Source organism: Cupressus sempervirens, chromosome 9 (assembly GCF_028749045.1).
Source record: "Cupressus sempervirens isolate cs-2001-9-10 chromosome 9, ASM2874904v1, whole genome shotgun sequence".
NCBI lineage: Eukaryota > Viridiplantae > Streptophyta > Pinopsida > Cupressales > Cupressaceae > Cupressus > Cupressus sempervirens.
Window position 1 is genome coordinate 575,619,559 of NC_143126.1, and position 25,395 is coordinate 575,644,953.

Here is a 25,395-nt window from a genome sequence, read left to right on the forward strand (position 1 = left end):
GATAGTTTCTTTTTTTAAATAACATTGTTTAATTGTAAGATAATGTACAAAATGAACCACCCAATCCTTCTGAAAATACTTCACCATAAAATCCACAATATAAACCAAGTCCAAAACCAAATCCTCCACCAAATGAACCTCAATACCCTTCAAATGAAGAACAATAACCTCTACAACCTCACCAATCGAGAGAGCTCCTCTGGGGACCCACAAAAATTTAATAAATGAAATTAAAAGAGGGAGAATTGAATTAGAATTAGTAATAAGTAGGCAAAAAATCTCTAGTCAAACAAATCTTGGTAGGGCACAATTGGCACAATCACTTGAGAGAATTGTGAGTCATGTAGCTTATGTCAATGGCCAGTTGAATCTTTGGCATTAAAATAGAGAAGAAAAAATATTTTATGCTAATAAATTATTTTACAAAGATGTAAAAAAGAAGAAATTATTTTTGGATGATTCTCAATAGTTTAGAGGAGGTCATTTGTGCACATCATATGGCACTTTATGCACATTTATTTTCTATAAGTTTCGTTAATAGATGGAAATAATATTATGACTTAGGTGAGGTACACACAACACATCTTTGAAGTATCCCTTTTATTTATCAATAATACCTTTGCTAATAAAATTCATGTAAGTATGATTTCCTTTCAAGATAGGTAGAGTATGACAAGGATCAAATGGTGAAATAATAGACTATGAAGATTCCATAGGATGAGAAGCCTCTGAATCTAGAAGTCATCTCCCTGAATCATGACTTGAAGCAGCAACAAAAGCTTGACCTATTCCCATGTGATACTTTCCTTTATCAAAATTTAAATGTGAAAAAGAGGATGAATTAGTCATTCTTGAAAGTATATTAATTTGATTCTTCTTAAGAAGATTCTTGGATTCAACTGTCTCCTTCTTATAACAATGATGTTCTTCATGTCATTTCTTCTTGCAATATAAACACATAAGAAACTCCTTCTTGGATGATTTCCTATTATTATTGGAGTTAACTTGTGGTGAGGAGGTTGATTTTTCTTTCTCTTATTGTTAATTTTGTTTCCATGATTTATGCTTCTTGTTAGACCCTTTCCTTGATTCCTTTTACTAGCCACCAATTATTTAGACTTCAAAGACTTGAGAATCACCATGCTCATCAAGTTTTATTGTTCTAACATCAACATCTCTACGAAGGAAACAAAAGAAGGTGTGGTGTAGGAAGAAGATGTTTATGTGCAAAAACCACCAAGTTATGAAATCAAAGGACACAAACACAAGGTTTATAGGTTGAAGAAGGAACTCTATGGGTTGGAACAAGCACCAAGGGCATGGTATAGTAGAATTGTTTCATACATGATTGAGAATGGATTCAATAGAAGCACTAGTGAGCCAACACTATACACCAAAGTAAATAAGGAAGGCCAAATTTTGATTGTCTACTTGTATGTTGATGATTCGATCTTTACTGGTAATATTTCCATTGAGATGTTTAAGTTGGTAATGAAGAAAGAATTTGAGATGATAGATTTGGGTTTGATAAAATATTTTCTTGGTATTGAAGTAATAGAAAATGACAAGGGTATTTTCATTTGTCAAAATAAATATGCACAAGATGTTATGAGATGGTTTAGAATGATAAATTGTAGTCCGGTCTCTACACCTATGACAATGGGCACATAATTAAGTAAAGAAGATAATGAGACTGAATTTGATTCTACTACATTTAGAAAATTGGTTGATAATTTGATGTATCTCACAACAACTAGGCTTCATATTATGTATGCAGTGAGTGTAATATCTAGATATATGGATTCACCTAAGAGCTTATATTAGCAAGTAGGAAAGAAAATATTGAGATACACTGCACAGACTTCAAATTATTTCATAATATATTCTTCTTTAGATGATTTTGAGCTAGTTGGATATATTGATAGTGACTTTGCAAGAAGTATTGATGATAGAAAGAGCACATCTAGAGATTCATTTCATCTTGGAACGGGTATTGTGGCATGGGCATCAAAGAATAAACCTATCATGACTATTTTTTCAACCGAAGTAGAATATGTAGTTAGTACATTAGCAACATGTCAAGTAGTATGGATGTGGTGAGTCCTGAAGGATCTCATGCATGCACAAAAGGAGTCTACTACAATCTATTGTGACAACAAGTCTGGCATCACACTAACAAAGAATCATGTGTTCCACAAGAGAGTAAAACACATTGACACTAGATATCACTTCATTTAAGAATTGGTGAATAATGCAATAATCATCTTGGAGCATTACAGATCTAAAGATCAATTGACAAATATATTTACAAAGGCATTAGCACTAGAAAATTTTGAATATCTAAGAGATCAAATGAATATCGTAAACTTTGGAGTAATTAGTGGTAGAAATTAGAGGAGAGTGTTAGATAGAAACAATAATTTCTCCCACCAAACAATCACAATAGTCAAACAAAAAATTTAATATAGAACCTTCCCACTACCCTTCTAGATTTTCTTCTTTATTCATATTTCACATTTGTTCTTTGACTTTCTTGTATTCAAAAATTTTCTTTCCATGTCTATGTATGATTTTGGATTATTTATAGACCTCTATAAATAGAGGGAGATGTTATTGATGTAATCATAAAATGAAGAAGTTATAATAAAAAGCTTTCTTATTTTCATTTTTTCTCTATTTGCGCCCACCTTCAAGATCTATGTTGTTCCATTTCAAAATTTTCCAAGTAAAGTTTGAGGCATGCAATCAAATCTCTTGTCAATATAATGGATATAATTGAAAGTGATAATTGCCAGGATCTATGTTAATGTGAGAATGAATAAACCCCTTCCCACCATAGTGGGACTAAGATCTAAATGGGGTACCTGGGTGGAACCGCCAGCTTATGAGAACATTGCCCCCTTCTACTAGAAGTGTAATAGCTTTGGACATCTTTTTGTTGATTGACCAAAAAGTGAGAAACTCAAGAACAAGGTCTCAATCCCAAGTGTTGAGGTGGTAGAAAGCTCAAAATTTTCTAAAATGGAAGCTACCTCAAAACCCTAAAAAGCACAGAACCACTTGGTTTGGGGGATGCCTAGATAAATGAAACTCCCAATATTGAGGAGAAAACTAGTACCCTTGTGAAAGCCCAGGTCAAGAGGCAAGGGGAGGAGAATGTAGGTAAGTTGTCTAAGGCTTTGGAGATGATTATGCATGAAGAGGGGGAAATTTTGGATATACAAATCCTGGTGATAATGCAAGAAGGTGAGGGATTTTTGGGCAATGAGATCGCTGACACCTATCTTGGTCTACCACTCACTATTAAGGAGATCGCAAACCATTTCTAGAATGGTCTTGTGGAACATCTACAAAGAAAGCTAGCAAGCTAAAAAGGGAAAATATTGAGTAATGTTGGGAAACTTCAACTCCTCTCAGCCTCCCTACAAGGCATCCCGATGTATTTCCTATCTATTTTCAAAATCCCAAGTAGATTGAGAGATATCATTGAGAAAATTTAGTCTAATTTCCTATGGTCTAGATCTGAAGAAAAGGAAAGAATAAGTTTGGTTAGTTGGGAGAAAATTTGCAAACCTAAAGCTCAACGAGGATTGAATCTAAGAAGAATTGGACAATTGAATAAGGCTCTATTAACCAAAATTGGCTGGAAGTTGGTGAACTCCCAGGGTAGCTAGAGTAACATCATAATGGCTAAATAATTTGGGGGATTATCTTCCCACCAATTTATAGGGTCACAGGCTCTGCCCCAGGGCTCTAAGGTATAGAATACCATTGTTAACACCTAGAAGATCCTAAGAAAGGGTTGTCACTAGATCATGGAGAATGGTAATTCAATAGACTTCTGGGAAGATCGGTGGATCCATGAGGACCCCCTCAAGAAAACTAAGTTTTCCCCTCTACATGAGATGTGCACTAGAATGCATGGCCCTTGGACTCAGGACTTTATCACCCTTGAAAAAAAATGGATCAATTTTTAAAATCTCTAGCTAAGGGAGTTGAATTTAGCCTAGGAATTGTAGGATCTCTTACTGACCTATAGGATTCCCCTCATCCTGGTTGAGGACTCCTTGGTGTGGAAACTCACATCCTTAGGGGATTTTACTATAAAGTCTGCTTATCTTAGCAGGCTAGTAAGGGAAGGGGCACATGCCAATTGGAAAAAAGCTTGGCACCCTTGGATACTACCTAAAATAAACTTCTTTTGGTGGTCGGCTCTGCCTGGGTCGATCCTCACTCTTGACAACCTTCAGCGATGTGGTTGCCAAAAATGCCAACTGCTACATCTTATGCATCAAAGATGTTGAATCTATTCCACACCTGCTCATCCACTGTCCCTTTTCCATGGACATCTAGAGGGAGGTTCTTGCTTTGTGGGGGTCTATTGGTGTATGGATAATGAGTTGAAGCAATTTTCCCCGTGGAAGGGCCCAATTACCCACCCTTATCTAAAAAATTTTTGGTAGATTCTCCCAGCTTATGTGTCATGGAAAATATGGAAGGAGAGGAACAATTGGATTTTTAGGGAGCAAGCCACAACTAGCTTGGGGGTGGTTCAACAAGTTATTAGGCTCCTAAAGGAATGTAGCAAGATTTGGCACTAGAAACCCCCCCCCCCCCCTCTCATACCTCTAGTGAAACTGATAGGAACAAGGCATTTTCTTGGGACATGGGACCAATGGTGGCACAGTTTGACAATTCCAAAATCTAGGCTAGAAAGGAGACGTTTTGGCACACCTCTCCCCCAAGTCCTAGATAAAGTTAAATTTTGATGGGTCAGGCATGATGGGCAACACCATTGTGGGGGGTATCCTTTGGAACAACATGGGAAATTTGGTGGCCACTTATTCAGGTAATTGTGGAGAAGGATCTAATAATAAAGCCAAGGTGATTGCACTTCTCTGGGGTCTAAGAATGGTGAGAACTTAGGGAGTTACTAAGCTAGTCATAGAGGGGGACTCTATGCTAATCATCAAAGCCACTAAGGGAGAGGGTAAATGTAATTGGTCAATTAAAATCATTATTGATGAAATATGAAGGATGATGGAAGATTATCAAGATATCTATGTGGCAGATGTATATCACGAAGGAAACAGTGTGGCAGATGACCTTCTCGTGGCTATCCACGGTGTCATGCAATTAGTGGAATGGGATGACACTAGTTTATTGTCATCATCAACTCAAATGGTGATGGAAAGGGAGGGTACCTTCAATAATGACACATGAAATATCAAATGAGGTTGCAAGTCTCCTTTTCTACATGTGGTCATGAGAATGTGGCGCTCAGTAAAGGGTTTTTTCTGGCATGTTTGGATGTTGATTAACATTTATGTTCTAAATACCATGAACATTGATGACTGCAGTAAAATGATACAGAGGGGAGATTCAACAAGATTTAAAGGTCAATTTTGTAATAATCATAAAGATAGGTTGGTTAATTCTGACAATTGGTACAGCTGGTGATGACCATTTTTAGATGGAAACGATCTGCCCACATGTATTGTTTTGGGATATTTTTGGATTTTTGGGAAACATTGTGGAGTCATGATGACTATGCAATTCCTTTCATTTTCTCCATTGTGGCTTGGCATTTTATATTTTGCAACGCCAAAACTTGGTGCAAGGCTATGTTGTCAGAGGAGTTGGTTGTAGACCTAGATGACAATATGGGCACTAGTTACCGTATTGAACCAGTGCGTGTGGAGGAGTGTATCAGGACTAGTAAAATGATGATGGTCTACTTACAGGAGGGGGGCCTTTTACCTAATATGAAGGGCATGGTTAAAAATAATGATATCATCTCAATGCAGTTCTATCAAACTTGGAAGGATAGAAAAGTTTTAGTTAATGGCATGACTTTTGAGATTTCTAAAGAAAATATTGTGAGGGTTGGGAATTTTTTTCTGGATGGTAAGAAATGGCGAATGCAAGCTAAGGTCAATAAGGAGGAAATTTTATAGAAATTCTTCAAATCCAAGGAACCAACAAGATTGTGTGGTGGGTTTGCATGAACTGCCCTCCCTAAGCTAGATACCATTTGCTACATGATTATTAAATTAATTACCTTGGAGTACCACTGTTAGGTACTATATTATTATCATTTTCCTATCCTAAATCATTTCATAAATCTTGATCTTATCTCCTTCTTGTTTTTGTTACTGCATTCATTGGAGGATAGTATCTTTATGGCTAGAAGGAAACACAAGGAGGGGAAACCCTTCTACCTTATCCACCAAGGCCTAATAAAAAAACTTTTCATCTAGCACCTAGCTAGAATCCCCCTCTCCTACTCAACCCCCTAGCCTCTATCACCCCTCAGACCTCCCTAGACCCTAGCCCTAGCTCTACTCTTAAGAGGCCCAAGAAAGGTCATGCCACTGAAGTCAAAATTAACCTTGAGACTAAAGTTAGCATTATTGAATCAGACTTGGATTCTTAGAAGGGAAAGCAATGTGCTAGGAGAACCAGCAAGTGTCTCCAAATGGAGAAATTCAAGACACCCCTGAAGTATGAATCTAGCTCTGCCTCCTTTGATAGTGAGGAGAAACCTACTAAAAAGAAAAGACTCCACCAAGACATCAAACCTAGCCCCAACTCTATTAGCACATCCCATATTGTTGATACCTTGAAACCTACCCAGGTTCATAGTGGGGGGAAAGACATCACTTCTACTAGGAAGGCTAACCCTAAGGCTATTAGGAAGAAAGAAAAACATAGTCACACCAAGATGTGGTTGGAGAGGCTTGAGATGGCCATGAGGGACCTAGCAGATAACAATACCACTATATGCCATAGATTGGAAACCTTGGTGGAGTTCTCCACCAAGGTTATTCAGTCTATAGCCACAATCCTCCACTTCTTATAGGCTAACAAAGAAGAACATGAACCAATGAAAGTGGAGGAGGAGGATGTTGTTAGAAGCAACAGTTGTCATTGCACCAAAGGATCGACTTGTTAATGCCCAATAAAGCCACTAGACTTATACAACACTGGAGGTGGTTAAGCGATGTCATGAATCTTGAAGGAGAAGGTTGATGATTAGTCCAAAAATTCCCCCCTCAGTGTTACCCAAGGAGATTTGAACCTGTGACCAACCTCTGGTACCACTTGTTACAAGCTAGGTTGTTTTTGCCCCAAAGGATCAACCTATTAATGCCTAAAACAACCACTAAACTTATACAACACAGGAGGCGGTTAAGCCATATCATGAATCTTGAAGAGGAAGGGTGACAGCTAGTCCAACAAATGCGGCAAGGGATGTTTCTGAGGAGAAGAATAATTGTAACCAGGAGAAGGAAGAGGGCATCTAGACCGGGTGTTGTTGTATTTTATTTCTTTTTTTATGTTTATGTCTCTGAACTTTACACCCTGGAGGTTTTTTGGCCTATGTCGATTGAGTGGACCAATATCAATGATATTTTTAAATGTTGTTGGTTTATTATTCAGTTTCTTATGCATAGTAGTTTAAGGACTATGGTTAATGACAATTCTGCTCTTAAAGTTTTATGGGTTTTGATGTTTAAAGTTGGTAAAGGATAGACTTCTGGGAGGTAACCTCCAATTGGTTCTCTGCCTTATTGTACTCCAGGGTCAGCCCATCATCCTTTTGGCTGCTATCAACTACTTCAAAAACTAAATGATACTATAACATAACTTCCTCATAAAGTGCTTATACAAACTCAATTAAAATTTATGAATGTATATTTTTGGAACACTTGATTACAAATCAACAACATTATGAATTTAACTATTAAAAATGTGTAAGCCTTAAGTTATATAAACTATAATTAACATAGTTATTGTTTCCTTTTATGAATAGTCATAATATTTAAAAAGAGAAATTTTATAAGTGTCTCTCCAAAACACATGGTTATACAACCATAAGAATATACATTATATTTAAAAGTAAAAATTATGTAAAAATGAAGTAACTAAATTATCATATAATTATATGCATATAAATTATTTATTAATGTTATAATCAAAAGTTAAATTTACCCTTTCATCAATATTAGTAGTAAGTTTTTTACGGGGGTTATTTGGGGTCAAACTTAAGTTTAGTAACATATATGTCAAATGAAAATCTACATATCAGACTAAAACATATGGATTAAAACTGATATGAACTTTAGAAATTTTATAATTTTAACTATATGACGTGTCACTTTAATATTTTATGGGGATTGTGCCCCGGGATGTTTGCTCATATCCCTAGCTAAAACGGTTTAGTGGATGGCCTCTATAAAAATGCCTCATGAGTTTGTTTAGGTACTCACAACAAAGATGGCTTGGGAGGAAGAACCTTACAATTCAAGGTTCGTCCAAAATGTTAAGAGGAAGAAATTTTTCTTGGATAACATTTTCAGTAAAGAGAATGAGGGGGATGGCTTAGGTTCAAGAAAATCTCCATATGGAAAAGGCAAGGTAATGGCTGCTCTAAACGAAGGTCACTTTGGATCAACTGAACTTTATACCAATTGGCACGCCCTTAAAGAAGGCTCATCCATTGAAGATGGAACGAGTAAGCATATAAATTTCATAGATGAGACCAAGACTGCAGGAAATAGAGGGGAGGCTTCATCAAATAGTGAGGATGGCTCAAGCAAAAGAGTAGAAGGAATGGAAGAATCTTTTTTTTCAGGTCATATTCCAGAGGAAATCTTGACCTCCATATTTTGCAAACTTCCTCTCCATACTCTGCTCCAAATGCAAATAGTTTCTACTTCATGGAAAAGGATTATTTTTGGATCTGCTTACTTTCACAATCTATGGGAGCAGTGCAATGTGCAAAGGTGGCTGGTGATGGAACTTAATGATGAAACCAGTGGATCTTCCAATGGTCTTGTTCTCTCGGATGTCACTAGAAGGATAAGGTACAAGAAGATATTTAATGAAGAGTGGAGATGCAGTGACTCACAGTGGTTTCTGAGAGCTGGAGATGGAGGCCTCTTGGTCTACAGTTGTAAGAGAAATGGGACCCTTCAAATGGTCAATCCACTGACTATGCAGTTCCACTATCTTGAAGATGTAAAACTGAACAGAAAAAGAAAACTTTCATATTACATAAAAAATTATCATGATGATGTGGCTGTGCATCTCAACTGTGATCCCATGAAAAAAATGTATCAGGTAACTCTTATAATTAGATATCCTTACCTTCTCAGAAGTAATAAGCTTATTGTTCTGATTTATAAATCTGTAAAGAAGAAGTGGGAAATAATAGATGCTCCCTTCTACAATGGAAAGCCTTATGGCTATATTCCAATTAGCTTTTGTACAAGCACTTTCATGCAGAACAGGAAAATCTACTGGGTCTCTAAAGATGGGAGATCTGTGTTTGTGTGTGATTTGAATGGAGATGGCACTATCAAGTATCTTTGGGTTCCACCGAGGAGGCAAGGTATACTGCACCAGATCTTGGGAATTTTAATGGTAAAGGGCAGAATTATAATGGTTTGCAATGGTGGGACGCAATATCCAAATATTCTCATTTTTTATGAGCTCGATGAGCTCGGGGAGATCTGGAGATTTAAGTATGAACTAACTGTACCCTCCAAAACTTTGTTTTCTGGAATAACTTGTGTTAAGGAGGGTTATATTTGGGTAATTCAGGAAAGAAGGGTCTTTGATATAGATATAGATAGTAGGGAACTGAAAATATGGCCAGCAGAAGTTTACCCGTTTATGTTGACTGTCAGAAAATGGCTATCCATGCCACTGAGCTTTTGCCCATGCTCTTAGATTTTCCTGAATCAATCAAAGCTATCAGCTGTTCTTAGACTTTGGACTTTCTGCATCTACTGCGCTTTTGCAAACTATCTGCTGTCCTAAAAGAATTTATGATGTTACAATTAAAGCCAAATAAACTCGCCTTTAAAACCATTGAAGAGGAGATTTTTGTTAGACAAGAAAAAGAGTTTAACAGATTTCAAGAAAATGCAGTTTTTTGGTCCATGTTTCTTCGAGTATGTGCTACAATTAGAACTTTCAACAGAGTCATATATGCATCGATGTTCTATGGATATAGGGTATTGTGAGGTTCTATTCATCGAACTAAAGCCGTCTTTAAAATCATTGAAGAGATGAAAAGAATTTAAGAGATTTCAAGAAAAATGCAGTTTTTGTCAATGAAAGCATTTGCTAATTGTCTCAAGGAAATGAATGTAGACTGTTTCACGAACTGTTTTGCAGTTTCTTGGGTTTTTCTTTCATAATTCTATTTATCTAATCATACAAGCTATTTGATGCAAGATTGTCAAATATTTTATTATATAGAATAAAGACAATTTTTATAAATAAAGGTTTTCATCTGACCAGATTCTATCACTTTAAATGCTCTATTGTCATTAGTTCTAAAAATAATAAATCAGCTATGCGACATTCTTAATTGTTCCAGCTTTATTTCAGCATGGCAGCCACATGTAATGTTGTCTGTGAAAGATATTAGGATAAGATATAAGTGACTGTGAATTAATAATGTAGTACAGGAATATACCTGTTTACCTCTCTTGAAAGATCTTTCTCCCAAGCTATCTGTACTAGTTTTCATATAAAAACATTTATATTAGGGTTTTAATTGTTTTCCTGTAGGGTCATTTTGCAGATGAAAATATTTATATTAGGTTTTCTATTGTTTTCTAGTAGAACCACTTGAATCAATCTATTTCAAACTACTTCAACTACTCACAATGCTGATAATGAACATATTTTAATAAACTCTGCAACTGTATGTGACCCTCTGCAATATTTACTTTTAGGTTAAGCTACCCAGACATACCCACCACTTTACTAACCCCAAGGCAATTCAATACTGCACATGATCTCAAACGGTTCCATTCTAATTTATTCTTTTTGTTATCTTGGGAAAACTCACTTCTGATTTTCAAAGGAATTCAGATGTTCTGAGAAGATATAGTTTTTGTGTTGAAGTAAGTTAAATATTTATATCAAATTTCAATTTGTACCATACAGGTATGCATGTGTCTAAGGAAACCAGAAACAATGTGCTTGAATATTAATAACTGTAGAGAGGAGAGGGGAAATTACAATGATCACTACTACGAAGAATCAACATAAGCATTAAAAGTGTTTGTTGATTTACTGGTGAGAAAAGGAGCAGGTTGATAATTCATGAACATTGTATCTACTCGCTAAGAAAAATCTTGCAGTGCGCTACAGGGTGGTGCAGAAGTAGTCACAGTATTAATCGTTTTTTGTTTGAGTCTGATTGTCATTGTAGACGGTTGAAAGTTTCTTTTGGGCTGCATAGTTTTAGCAGGTAACTTTCTTTTCTCTCCCTAAGGATTCTTCATAACTTTCAAAAAATATGCCGAAGATGATGAAGTGACTAGAATAAAAAAAAAATTAGTGCTGTTGTTAGAATTTCATCACTGTTTTCAAACATTAGTTTTCTTGACAAATATTTTGCACAATTTTGGACAATAGAGGGTATTTTAGGTTTGCTTTTGGCACTAATTCTGAGAGAAGGGCTGGATGGGTTTTCTTCAGTCTTGATCGACTTGTCCATGGCTGCATTGTAATTATGGGGGAGACTATTTGTTTGAGCTCTGGTCCACAAGCGTTTGAATTCACTGACATTATATGATTTTCCTTATATTGTTACCTTATCGTTAGATCATATCTTCTGAGGATTTTCTTAGAATGTTGAACAAAAAGAATTCTGAATCAAATCATTTATTATGTTACTACAATTTTGTCAATCCTTGTGTCATTTTGAGGAGTTCGGTAGAAAGACTTGTTTTTTCCAATGCAATAATGGAGTCAACTGACTGCAAGGTGTCCTGGTTACGTTCAAGGCATTGCAGTGATTAGGCAGATTGTATTGAAAATGAATCCTTGTTTATTTGTTAAGAAGCAGCCGAATTAAGCATTTTGCATTAGTGCCATAGATTATAGTCTGTTTCAACATAGGGAGGCAAAATTCAGATTAGTTCAACTTGTCTAGTGACAATTGAAGTAGGAAACTTTTTGGTTTACTTTAATGACATTTTTCAAAAGTTGCCACTTTTTTATGTTCAATCTTATGATCTATCCAGAAAAAAAAAAAAATTTCCTATATTTTCAAGAATGTGATTGAAGTTGACCAGGGATTAGTACCCACATTCCATTACCCAGCATTACTTTACAAAAAACTAAACTACCATAAATTACAGTTTTTAGGGATTTGAAAGCGTCCAACTATGAAATCCAAAATCTCATTGAGTTCGTGAAACTGTTATACATTACTTACATTAAAAAAGAAGTAGGAATAAGTTGAAGCAATTTCCCTTCATGACTTCCAATAAGAAAATTCAACTGAAATATATAATTTACGCTTGGGGTCTCGTGGAATTACATGCAGAATCACTGAGCACTTACAGTGCGGGCAACATGGTCCATTTCCTTTGGAACTAGAGCTTTCTATTCTCCACATAATATATCATCATAGTTTCATGGAGCTAGGCCACAAACATGTTTTTTCCACTAAACAAACACTTTCCAAAATTTCAGAGGGTTATACATTGCCCTTGAACGTGATCATCCTCTTCTCCAAATCAACGTAAACTGATATAACCCCTGATGAGATCAAGAAGTAACCCATATATTGAGTGATAATATACTACATAACAATATAGTTGTTAGTTGGTCTCTTTGTTAGTGGAGTCAGATATGTTCATATTCAACTAATCTTATATGTCATTAAACTTCAATGCTGAAAGACCCAAACCTTCCACTTTAGATATCACCTTCTCATTTTGTTGGCATATCTCTGACAGTGTAAAGACACTTTGAGAACAACCACCTGCACAAATTACCAACAAAATTTATAAAAATCATTCTACGCGATGTGATGCAGAATCCATTCTTCAGTTGCATATTTCTCATGGGTAGTCATTTCTGCTATGATTGATCTCTTCTAAGCATCATTGGTTCACTTTCCAATAAGCCTTGAAGTGGTTTTTCCAAGGCCAAAATGGTGTTGACTGTTGAGACTAGCAAAAGGAGCCATGGTTTCAGTATCACTTGATGCAAGAACCATTCATATTCAAAGTATATCAATTAAGGAATAGAATCTAAAGTCATTTGTTGCTGAAAAGTGATATATTCATAGCCCATCAAGAGTTTCGTGCACTAAGAAGCAGAGATACAATGCAGTTTAAAAACTCAAAACAAATCAAGATAATTTCCATTCATCAAAACTTAAACTATATTGAAGTACGAAATAAGTCGGTGCAGATTAATTTTGGGGGATCAAATTTATAGTGAGATAGCGAATTGAACAACAAATTGGGTTTTAACTTGATGTAAACTGTTGTTGTTTTTCTTCAGATTGGAAATAGTTGAGACAATAAATACGAAATTGAGTTATATTATCTGAACTTGGTTTAGTTCAGATTGGAAATATATTATCTGAACTTGGTTTAGTTCAGATTGGAAAAAGTTGTCATCAGATGAATTAGGTATCTTTTTTCTCTGATTTAAAAGAGTTATCATAAATATGAAATGGGTTTAAATTCGTCTGAAATGGTTTCTTTTCAGTTTGGAAATAGTTGACATCAAAAATATAAAATAGGTTTAAATTAATCTGAATTGAAGTATTTTATTTCAGATTGGAATAAATTTGACATTAGAAGTATGAAATGTGTTTAAATTGATCTGAACTCAGCTTTTTTCTCTTTAGATAAGAGCATGTTGACATCAGAAGTAAGCATATTAACAAGTGAAAGTTATAAGCACCATACCATTCTCCAGTCTTCCTCTTTTAGAGCTTCTCTTCCATCTTTAGGCTTCATGTGTAAGAGTAGACACACTATCTTTAGGCTTCAATGTGAGAAAAGGTTTTGATTTCTTAGCATTAAACATTGGGAATTTTTACTCTTGGAGGAAATGTTGTATCGCTAACATATTGCACAAAATTAGCTATCTTAATTTTATGAAAGATTATTGCCGAGTAATACTAATTATAAATTATGCTGGCCTTCCTTAGGGGACACATTTTAGAAGAATGAGAGCTTTAGTTTAGAGAGAGATGACATATTTTGTAAGCTACACAAAAAATTAATATATGACTTAACTATTAAGTCAATTAAGTGCCATGTTAGGAGACCTATATGATGAACTTGATGTGCATTCTTTAGGGAAGGTTCTATGAAATGAAGAGACATGAATCATTCTTTGGGGAAGGTTCTATGAAATAAAGAGACATAAATCAAATGCAACATGTTAGGTGACATGTATGATGAAGATGATATGCATTTTTTGGAAAAGGGAAGGTTCTATGAAATAAAGAGACATAAATCAAATACAAATAGAACAAAGGAATTTGTGAGTTGCATCATCTGACTTTTATTTAGCAGACAATCAAGTTTGACCATTTTGTCAAAGTTCTTTAACAACATACTACAACTATCATAGTAACCCTATGTAATAGTATAGATGTAATTAAATGTTGGAATAGATGGATTCAACACTCCACATTTGCAGTCAGTTGCAACCGAACTGCAGTACCAGCAGTATACTCCTAGAAATCTAAATATTAGAAATCTACATCTCCCTGTGGACTAAGTCCTATGCCTCATGCAACCATCCACTTGTCAAAAGCCTAGAACCTTCCTATACTGATTTTGTAGCAGGAAGCCCTCTATTTATAGAGGCTATCTAATGTGTATCATTGTGCAGCCAGATCTATATGAATAGTGAAATAAAAAAAAAAAATTGTGATCTGTTGTCACCATTTTTTTCATAGTTCTATTTTTTAATATGATATTAGAACATTTACATCTTTTTGGGCTGTAATCATTTTTATATACTTCAAACTATAATCTAAGAGTGAGCAGCATTTTGTTCTTTAGATAATGAAGACTGTTTTCTTTGTTGTTGATTATTTACATGCGTTCAGTCACGTTTCAAATTTGTGATCTCAGACGCAGTTGTTTTTTGATCTATTTGGTTTCAATGGATTTGGAGTTGAGTTTTTTTTTTTTTTGGGGTGATTTGGAGATTTGTGCATTGGAGACTTGGGATTGAGATACAGAATTGTCAATTTCTGGTGAAGATGATCGGTTTCCTTGAGTTTTCGCCTTTGTTTCAAATCTGTGAAAATTGAAGGGAGTTGTAGGAAGACATGGACAGTTTTTTGTATGCTGTTGTAAAAAAATTGTGGTTAGAGTTGCCCCTATTATTTGTAATTATATACCGTTGGTTTTTGATGGCGTTGCCTTCGTAGATCTGGATTTCTCTTTATTTTAATCAACAAAAGCTGATAGCAAAGAAATCACGCAAATGACACAACAAATTGAATGGAAAGCATTGTTCTCCCTTGATTTTGCAGTCTGTTAGATATGTATATTCAACACTTCACATTTGCAGTCAATTGCAACCGAACTGCAGTACCAGCTATATACTCCTAGAAATCTAAATATTAGAAATCCACATCTTTCTGTGGACTAAGTCCTACACCTCATGCAACCATCCACTTGTCAAAAGCCTAGAACCTTCCTCTACTAGTTTTGTAGGTGGAAGTCCTCTATTTATAAAGAATATGTAATGTGTATCATTGTGTAGCCAGATCTATATGAACAGTGAAAGTTATTTTTTTTGTGAAATTTTTTTTTAAAAAAATGGTGACAGCAGATCACAAAAAAATATAACTTTCACTAATATAAATCTGGCTGCACAATGATACACATTAGATAGCCTCTATAAATAGAGGACTTCGAGCACTTTCGCTACTCATATAGATCTGGCTGCACAATGATACACATTAGATAGCCTCTATAAATAGAGGACTTCCAGCTACAAAACAAGTAGAGGAAGGTTCTACGCTTTTGACAAGTGGATGGTTGCATGAGGTACAGGACTTAGTCCACAAGGAGATGTGGATTTCTAATATTCAGATTTCTAGGAGTATATAGCTGCACTTCGGTTGCAACCAACTGCAAATATGGAGTGTTGAATCCATCTATTCCAACATTAAATAGAGAGAAAGAAGGAGAAGGTATTAAAAAAAAATTGGAAAAGGGAAGGTTCTATGAAATAAAGAGACAAATTAAATACAAATAGAACAAAAGAATTTGTGAGCTGCATCATGTGACTTTTATTTAGCAGACAATCAAGTTTGACCATTTTGTCAAAGTTCCTTAGCAACATACTACAACTGCCAGTATAGATGTAATTAAATAGTGAGAAAGCGAGAGAAGGTATTAAATTTTTTTTGGACCATTTCTCGATTTATGCGTGTCATCCTTGCGCAGGGGCCATGCTAATCTTTTCTGTATCGTTCCAATTTTATCAGATGTCTCCGAAGAGAAAGTGAACACTCTCTAGGATAGCGTATAAGGAGTGGTCGTGTAATGAATGCGTTATGAATGTGGGAGCAAGGACGAAGACGAAGACAAACATACGCGTTTTCATTGCCTCGGGAGTGGTGAAAGTGAGAAACGTCGACAAAAGACAAAAGACAGAGATCCACTTCATTCGAGCGCAGCGTTGCAGGAAAACAAACAAGAGCAGAGTGAGCTAAATAGAGAGGCCAGTCTGAACATGAAAGGGAAACGACATGACGAAACCTGCATCAAAATTTCAAACCTCACCCTATGTAGCTCACATGGTAGAGCGCTCGCTTTGAATGCGAGAGGTACGGGGTTCGATACCCCGCATCTCCATTTGCATTTCAATTTTCTCTTCTAGTCTTCCCTTTTCTTATTTACATTGATGTGTAGTTTGTCAACCATTAAAGGTACTGACCCGGGTATAATTCTCTGGTGCACCGGCTTCCAGTTTTGTGCTCAATAAACAGCGCCCTTGAACTTTTTAATTTGAGGCAAACTTTAGTACCAGACATCCCGTTGCATGAGATCTACGCCCTCGCTCCTCTCCTTCATGCTGCTTTCCTTCTCACTGTCACCTGAGCTCATTTTCAGATTCTCATCCCTACATTTCTCGCTCCTCCACTGCGCGCCAGCTGTTTGACGGAATGGCTCGGAAATTTATATGACCCACTCTCCTGTACAGGTTTTACTCTTATTTAGTTTCCTTTTCCTTTTGATAATATGATTTTAAGTAGAACTTATGCGTTACAGAGGGAAGTACTATAATTTGAAAATATCACATCTAAATCCATTAAAATGGCATATGATGACCATTTTCTTAGTATATCTATATATTTATCCACTTAAGTTGATATGTGATGGTAAATAAATGTTCACTATCTCCTTTGTATGAGTGTTAAATGTATTTACAATTTGATAATGAATATTAATCATAATTCAACTCTATCAACAATTTTAATGCAAAAGATTATATTTGTTTAGCTTGAGGTATGGATTCGAATGTAAAAGGATTATATCATATATGTTATCCATTATTTAACAAGAGCTCTTGATGAGCTGGAGTCCCCGTCTTTTGACAATAAATTTGAAAAGCAAAGATTAAATTAAAACCTGAAATGGACACTTGAAAACATAAAATAAATAAAATATGTACTAAGACCACTAAAATAACTTTTATATTTTAAAATAGTAATTAAGCAAACAAGGTAAAACTATAATTGTACAACTATAAATGTATTAAAAAACCAATTAATAATTGACAATGCGAAGTTTACGAAGTTTGAACTAATGACCTCTCTGAAGAAAGTCATGCCGAACAAAAAAAAACAGAGCAGCAAACATAAGCAGTCATGCATTCATTTCAAAGCAAGCATTCGACATTCGAAACAAACACGAATACCCTAAAACAAAGCGAATTGCAGATTTCCAAAATAATCCTAAGGTTTATCATGGACATAGTCAGCCCTTTGCGGATGCCTGGGATTCTTTTTTTCCAAATTATGCTGTAGAGACTGAAAATAAGTACTCCATTCTGGCAAACTTTGAAGATAAAAGCGATCGATATCTCGGCAATCCAATTCCGTGGCATGAGAACATTCATGGAAGGAATTCTATTTCAGGGATGTATCAAGCTAAGTTCATTCATAACTTTTCATATTCGCATGGTAATGGTTGACCGCATTCTTATTTTACTTTAGAGAGCTTGGACCAACAATTTAGGGTTTTCAGCTTGACTAAATATGCATTCCCGAACCCTTGCAAACCGTCACCATTTCCATTAGAACCAGATAGGGTTTCATCTCATTCTCCTAGTTTCAACAATTTCCCCAATTCGGGTGTGTCTCATGTTGAATCTCTGAAACCCTATATTCCCCCTTATCAGCGATCCTCGAAGAAGGATATCAGGAACTCATTTATACCTAAGGGTATGTCAAAAATAAAGCAAATCCAGCCAACGAGGATAATTTCATCCTGATCCAAAGTTATGAACGCGAAGCCGCATGGTGGGAATGTCAAAATCTTGGATTTGTTGTGGTTTGGAATGGTTCTAATGAAGAATTGCTCTCTCTCCAACTGGCTTGAAGAAAACTGCCATGGCCAGGTAAGTATATCCTACTTCTCAGCTAAAATCCTATATTTGAATTGTATAGATGAGTATGTCAAAAATGAATTTGTAAGTGTTTCGGAATGTTTCTTTAATGGTCATACTGTCAAATTTTTAGAATGGAGGTAAGTATATCCTACTGCTAAAATCCTATATTTTAATTGTATAGATGAGTATGTCAAAAATGAATTTGTAAGTGTTTCAGAATGTTTCTTTAATGGTCATACCGTCAAATTTTTAGAATGGAGTCCAAACTTTAAAATAGAAGGTTTAGGTTTTAAGTGTCCAATATGGTTCAACATTCAGTCTTTATCTCCAGAGTTGAACCAGATTGAGATACTCAAATTAATAGGGTCAGCTATTGGAGAGTTTATAGAGATTGATTTCTCATTTCAATATTACAACAATGTGAAATTGCTGATTAGAACAAACTTTAATCAATCCTCACATTTCCATAAAATAGTAATAACAAATAAGACAACTTATGATTTAAGTCTTCACTCATTCGAAGGAGAAATTTCAAAAATCATAAAGGTTGAGGATAGTATAGGTACAGGTATCAAAAATTTACCTCTCACCTCAGATTTCCAGAAAGTATTTCCCATGATATACTCCCAGAAAAAAAAGTTGGGAATTAGATCCTCAGATCTGGGCACCTCTGTACAGTCTCAAGGAAAGGATGTTTCTCATGTTGATATGCATGACACTAAATTGATGGATCAAGAAGAGTATAAGGATAATCTAGTTTCGAATGTAAAGGTCAAATCCATTATTTTGACTAATCTTAGTGTCACGAATCAGTTCAAAAGAAAGAGGTAGCAATTAAGAATAAATCTAAGAAGAAGAAGAAAGTCTTGAAGGAAAATTTGAGACAAAGGATGTTGCCAATTGAAGGGGAGAATATGACAAATAGAGAAATAAAGGTAGATATGTTTCAAAAATGGACAACAAGTAGTGAAAGGGGATTACAATCTTCCAATCCCTCCAATGCGAAATAGAAGGTACTCAATGTTTCTTGTAGGAGAGATTCAGGTAATCTGTTATGCCTAACAAAGGAGGAAGATCTAGATAAAGAGGGTTCAGCATCAACGCAAAATAAGGTATCAGGGGTTTTAGGGAAAGATGTCATAGAAGAGTTGGAAAATTCTTTACTTTTTGAATCATACACAGACAGAGATGAAGTTAACAAGCTCTCTAAGGAAGATAGTCAAATGGAGCAGAATCAGATATAGGTTATAGATGATGAATCCACAACTCCTAGCAAAGAAGGTGTTATCAGTTCTTCCAAGATCTGGCAGACTCCTATTGCTTATGCAAGTTCACCATTTACTCTAGAGTATAATCAATCAGATCAGATTGGCAAGGCAAAAAGCGTAGACAAATCCATTTCAAAAGGAGTTCAGAACTTTTTAACTAAGGATATGGTTATGATTCAAGAAGTGGAAATTTTAAATTCAGAAGACAAGAATCTAGATCAATTAACTGAGAAGTTAATCTAGGTATCTTTGATAATTTTGATATTAGCACAGATTCCCAGAACGAGGATTTAATTCAATGAATCCTTAAATTAGGTGGTAATAATTATACAGCTAAAGATCTAAGAAGGGATTTGTTAAAAATTGAGATTAAGGATAACATATTGGGGCAAACTAAAAAATCTGGCATCATAATAGAGACAAAGCAAGAAGTTAAAGGGACTGGAAAAAACTTCATGGAAGATTTAAATGATGCTATTGAAGATCAATCGAGAATAATTAATCAGATTATTAGTAAGATTGAAACTGAAGAGTTGGATAGACAAAATGGCTTCAAGATGTCTTCTGTTCAAAGTTCAGGAAATAATGCACAACATCTCAAGATCCAAATGAATCAAGAAGGCTTGATTTCACCAAAATATGGCAGATCAAAAGGTAAAAGAGGCAGGAAATCACTGAAGGAACTCAGAGAGGCAGATGGACTTAGCAGAGAATAGCAAAAAATTGATGACTTATTGAATATCAAGAAGGAGAAGTGTCTTCCTAGGGAATCATGAGGATCACCACATGAAATGCTAGGGGATTAAATGCCACTAGTAAAAAGAGATTATAAAACAAAATCTTAAATCTTTTAACTCATAAATTATTTTAATCCAGGAAAAAAAGTTGAATAAGATAGAAGGTTTAAAACTAAATAAGATGTTAGGTCTTTGGGGATCTATCTTTTAGGAGTCTGTAGGTGCATTAGGGGGTCTAGGTTTAATTTGGAATTCTAGGAAGGTAGATATTCATTGCTTGGAATTTAGTAACAATTGCATAAGTGTAAGCATGCATAGTATATGGCTTGATCAGCCATCCAGGGAAGAAAGTCATCTAGGATGAAATAAGTTCTTTTATTTATAGCTATAAGGATAGTCTCATTTTAGTAGGAGGTGATTTTAACACTATTTTAAGCTTAGAAGAAAAAGTAGGAGGTATTCAACATCTCTCACATTCATCTTTAGATTTTAAAGCTTGGTTCAATAAACATAATATGATAAAAACTCCAACGAATAATGGAATTTACATGTGTAATAATAGAAGGAAGGACTTTGTGTGTATTGCTGAAAAACTAGATAGGTTTTTTTATAATAGGAAATATTGATGATTGTAATTTAAATTTCCATTCCTCCATTTTGCCAATTGCAGGATTTGATAATTTTCCTATTTGTTTCAAATTTAGTGAGCCTTCAAAACCAGTTATGAATCCATTTAAATGTGAAAAGATATGGTTCCAAGATCCCAATTTCATTAAGAACATTAGGGATTGGTGGATACAAGCTAGATTCGAAGGCTCTAAGATGTTTGTCTTCGTTTCTAAACTGAAAATATTAAAAGAAATGACCCTAAGATGGAATAAAGAGCATTTCAACAATATCTTTAAATAAAAGATGGAGATTGAAGATAAATTAAAAATGAAAATTATTTGTTAGAAAAAGAACTCCTCGCTAGATAGGAAGATATTCTCTCCAAAGAAGAAATATTTTGGAGATAGAAATCAAGAGATAAATGGCTAGATGAGGGAGATAGGAACATGAAATTCTGTCATAATTCCACCATTTATAATAGATCTAAGAGAAAAATAATGAGCATTATTAATGACTTGGGGATACATACTAAAAAGCCACAAGAAATTGTAGATATTTTCTTAGCCCATTTTCAAGGAATATTAAATAATTTTGAAGGATCTAATAGAGAGGCTCAATCAAAATTGCTTAAATTTATCCCAAAATGAATTTCTTCTGAGGATAATAAGGAGTTAAATAAACCAATCACTATGTATGAAGTAAGATCGGTTGTCTTCAATATGAATCTGGAGAAATCACTAGGCCTAGATTGCTTTCAAGCCTTCTTCTTCCAGAAATGTTGGGACATCGTGGGAGAAGATTTGTCAAGGAATAAATCTTGTTTTTAAATTCATTTCTACTCCCAAAATCTCTATTCTTATTAATGGGACACCTGAAGGTTTTTTTGAAATATCAAGAGGCATAAGACAAGGAGACCCATTATTTCCTTCCCTCTTCATCATTATGGTGGAAGCATTTAGAAGAGTAGTTTCAGATGCCTATCATAACTAGAAAATCTCTAATATCACTATTACTAGAAATATGCCTGATATAACTCTTACTAGAAATATGCCTAATATCACTCATCAACAATATGCAGATGGTATGATTTTGCCAGGTAAGAGTACAGATGGTATGATTTTGAAATATGGACAACTCGCAACAAAAGGTGAATGATTGTAAATTTGAGATATATTTTTTAAATACTAATATTGAAATGGAAGATCTGATTTGTAGGATAATGGGGTATAGTAAAGGACAATTTTTGTGTAAGTACTTAGGTATTGCTCTTGAGAAGGGTTTGAAATCCAGTAAAGTTTTGCTGGATACTTTTGATAAGGTGGACACAAGGATAGGAAGTTGGAAAGATAAGTGGCTTTCAAAGGCAGGCAAAACTACTAAAATTAGTTTAGTCTTATCAGCCATTCCTACCTTTCCTCTTTCTTGTCTTACCCTCTCTAAGAATATGCTTTTGAAATTTGAAGCTAAACTTAGAAATTTTCTTTGGAAAGATTGCGAGGAAGACAAAAAATTGTCTCTTATTAAATGGGAAGATATATGTAAACCTAAGGAATTTGGGGGTTTAGGGATAAAGAACCTTCAATGGCTAAACGAACATTAGGTGTGAAATTAATTTGGCATCTTTATACTAAAAGAGACCATAAATGGGCCAAGATTTTTGATAACAAATATCTTAATCCGGATGATCCTTTGTATTTATTCAGAATGGAAAATCTGCCAAGAGGGTCAGAATGTTGGAATTTTATGTCTAAATATCTGCATTTAATAGGTAAGTTTCTGACTTGGGATGTGGGTTTGGGTGATAAAGCCTTACTTTGGGAGGACTCCTAGGATGGATGTCCCCAAATTTCATCTTCCCCGCTCCCTATGAATCTCAAAAATAGATTGGTCTCATTATGGGGTGATAAAGTCAAGAATTATAAGATTAAAATGCTTTTGGAAGATTCCCATCAATGGATTTGGAGATCTTTGGATGGGTTAGGGTTGGACCCTAATTCAATGAAGGCTTTTGAGAAGATTTTGTTACAGAAAAAGATTAAGCAATCAAAAAGGAATGATGAATTCATTTGGGATGGTTTTAATGATGGAGTGTGAAGAATGGATATAAAGCTTTGACCCATTCCCAAAGTTGGAATTGAGTGGAAATTCCTCTCAAACTCTGTTGGGATGCAGCTTGTCTCCCTAAGGCTGGATTCTTTTTGTGGCTTGCTCTCCAACATTGAATCTTGACAACTGACAGATTATCCAAATTTGGTATTATTGGTCCCTCTTGGTGTGTCTTATGTAAGCACAATAATGAAGATATGAATAATCTTTTATATAGATGTTTGTTTGCCCAGGCTTGTTGGGATTGACTTAAATTCTGTTAGGGTGGTCAACACCCTTGTTGAAATCTTTCATAGATTTCTTTATTGCCTAGCTCACTAGCATAGTTTATGGTGTTTATAATAAACTCTAGAACATATGCCCTTTAATTGTGGTATGGGAGATCTAGAAGGAGAGAAATCATTGTATTTTTCAAGACATAGAAATGAATTTGGAAGAATTATTATTAAAAATAGAGGCATGTATTGTGGAAGTGATTAATTCCCATCTTAGGAAATCCATGAAAGAGGAGGGATGCTTCTCTGTCTGGGATGGTCTTATGAAGAAGAATTGGTCCAATCTTATTAATGCACGTCTTGTTTATCTAAAGAAAAGTAAGGAGGCTAATGCTAGGTGCAAATGAGAACCACCCCCCTATGGATGATTTAAACTCAATTTTGATGGAGCTGCAAGAGGTAATTCGGGTGTGGCAAGAATTGGTTGTATTATTAATGATGACATAGGTAAGTGGGTAGCAAAGAAAGCTATGTCCATTCTTCCTACATCTAATAACCTGTAGAGCTAGAAGCGTTGGAAAAAGGTTTGCATTTATGTATTGATTTAGGTTTGTCTAAGGTCATCATTGAAGGTGATTCTCAGATAATTCTAAATGTGGTCAGGAAGCGAGTCACCCCTAATTGGGTCATGAATTCTAAATTAAGTGAAGTTCTCTTCCTCCTAGATCATATCGATGATACCAAATTCATCATATTTTCTAAGAAGGAAATCAGAAAGCGGATTGGTTAACTAATAAAAGAGCAAACGGAGTATATTTTTAGATTTATAACAATCTATAGTACCTTTTCATCTCACAGTATTAGTTGATTTTGGGATTTATTCATTTAACTTATTATCCCTTATGATTCAATCTATAATTATAGATTGTTGTCGGGTTAGGAATGGGGTGGCTCACCTTTGATGTGGATCCCATAAGTTTCCATGTTAGTGATCTGGGACTAGGTTATTGGGTATTCATTTGCATTTCCATCATTAAGTGTAGTGGCTGCTCGATGGCCTTTTATCTATAATGATTTTATGATCTTGGTATTAGTTTGTTTGAAGTTTCCCATGTTCAGGATTGTTATCGTTAGCTAGATGAGGTCGGGACATGCTAGCTTCTAGAGTTTTCTATTTGGCTTTTATAGGGTTTTTTTCCTTTGTTCCCTATTTGATTGTGACCCCGAGTATGGATTCGAATGTTTATGTGTTTCACACCTCAGAAGCTCGTACCATGGCCTTTTGTAGTAACGTTAAACCTGAGCATTGGAACCGTATTTCTAAATCCTATGAATGATATGTCTAGAATTGCAGTAAGCAGAGTAATTGGGGAGGGTGTCTTTGATTATAAGTATACATGGAGAACCAACATCGATATTATTGATTCCTTCATGGGCTGTATGGTGAGGGAAAAAGTGTAGTCCGATGCTATTATTGGTCTTTGTTGAAATGTCTTTGATCCTACATGGAGAAAGGTGTTAGAACAAGTGGTCTACAGTATATATGATAAGCCGAGGATTCCTTTGCCAGAGAGATATATGGAACTCCTGCCGGGATCAGCAGAACTGGAAGTAGCCTTCCATTGTCCATCCCTAGTTATTTGGGAGAATTATGCCTTCTACAGGGAGTGGCCAAAAATGGAGGCCAGCAACCAATTTCTACTCCATTGGAGGGGCATAGTGGAGGACAAAAATAAAGATTGGTTAATCAATTATCTAAAAGCATATAATGCTTATATCCAACCAGGGGTTACATTCGAAGACTTGGATGCCCTAAAGTTCTCTACTTTGAATGCGGAGAGCAAAATTTGATTTTGAATTCCCCCTCTATTACCACGTAGAAAACCCTAATGACATCCAGAATGTCATAATGGTTTATTGGAAATAAGTTTGTTGGTTGGTTCTTCAGGATTATTGGTATGTAATTTTGTATAATTAAGTCTATTAGGGGTAAGGCTGGGCATTTTCTATATAGCCCTTGTCTAAGTTTTGATTTGTCCT

General features: G+C 35.2%; 1 non-coding gene across 1 annotated transcript; it reads right to left on the reverse strand.

Moving 5' to 3' along the window:
* Positions 1 to 16,204: 16,204 nt before the first annotated feature.
* LOC149539964 (U6 spliceosomal RNA) lies at positions 16,205 to 16,307 on the reverse strand. Its single transcript, XR_016356608.1, has one exon. It is a non-coding gene; the product is annotated as a U6 spliceosomal RNA (small nuclear RNA).
* Positions 16,308 to 25,395: the final 9,088 nt, after the last annotated feature.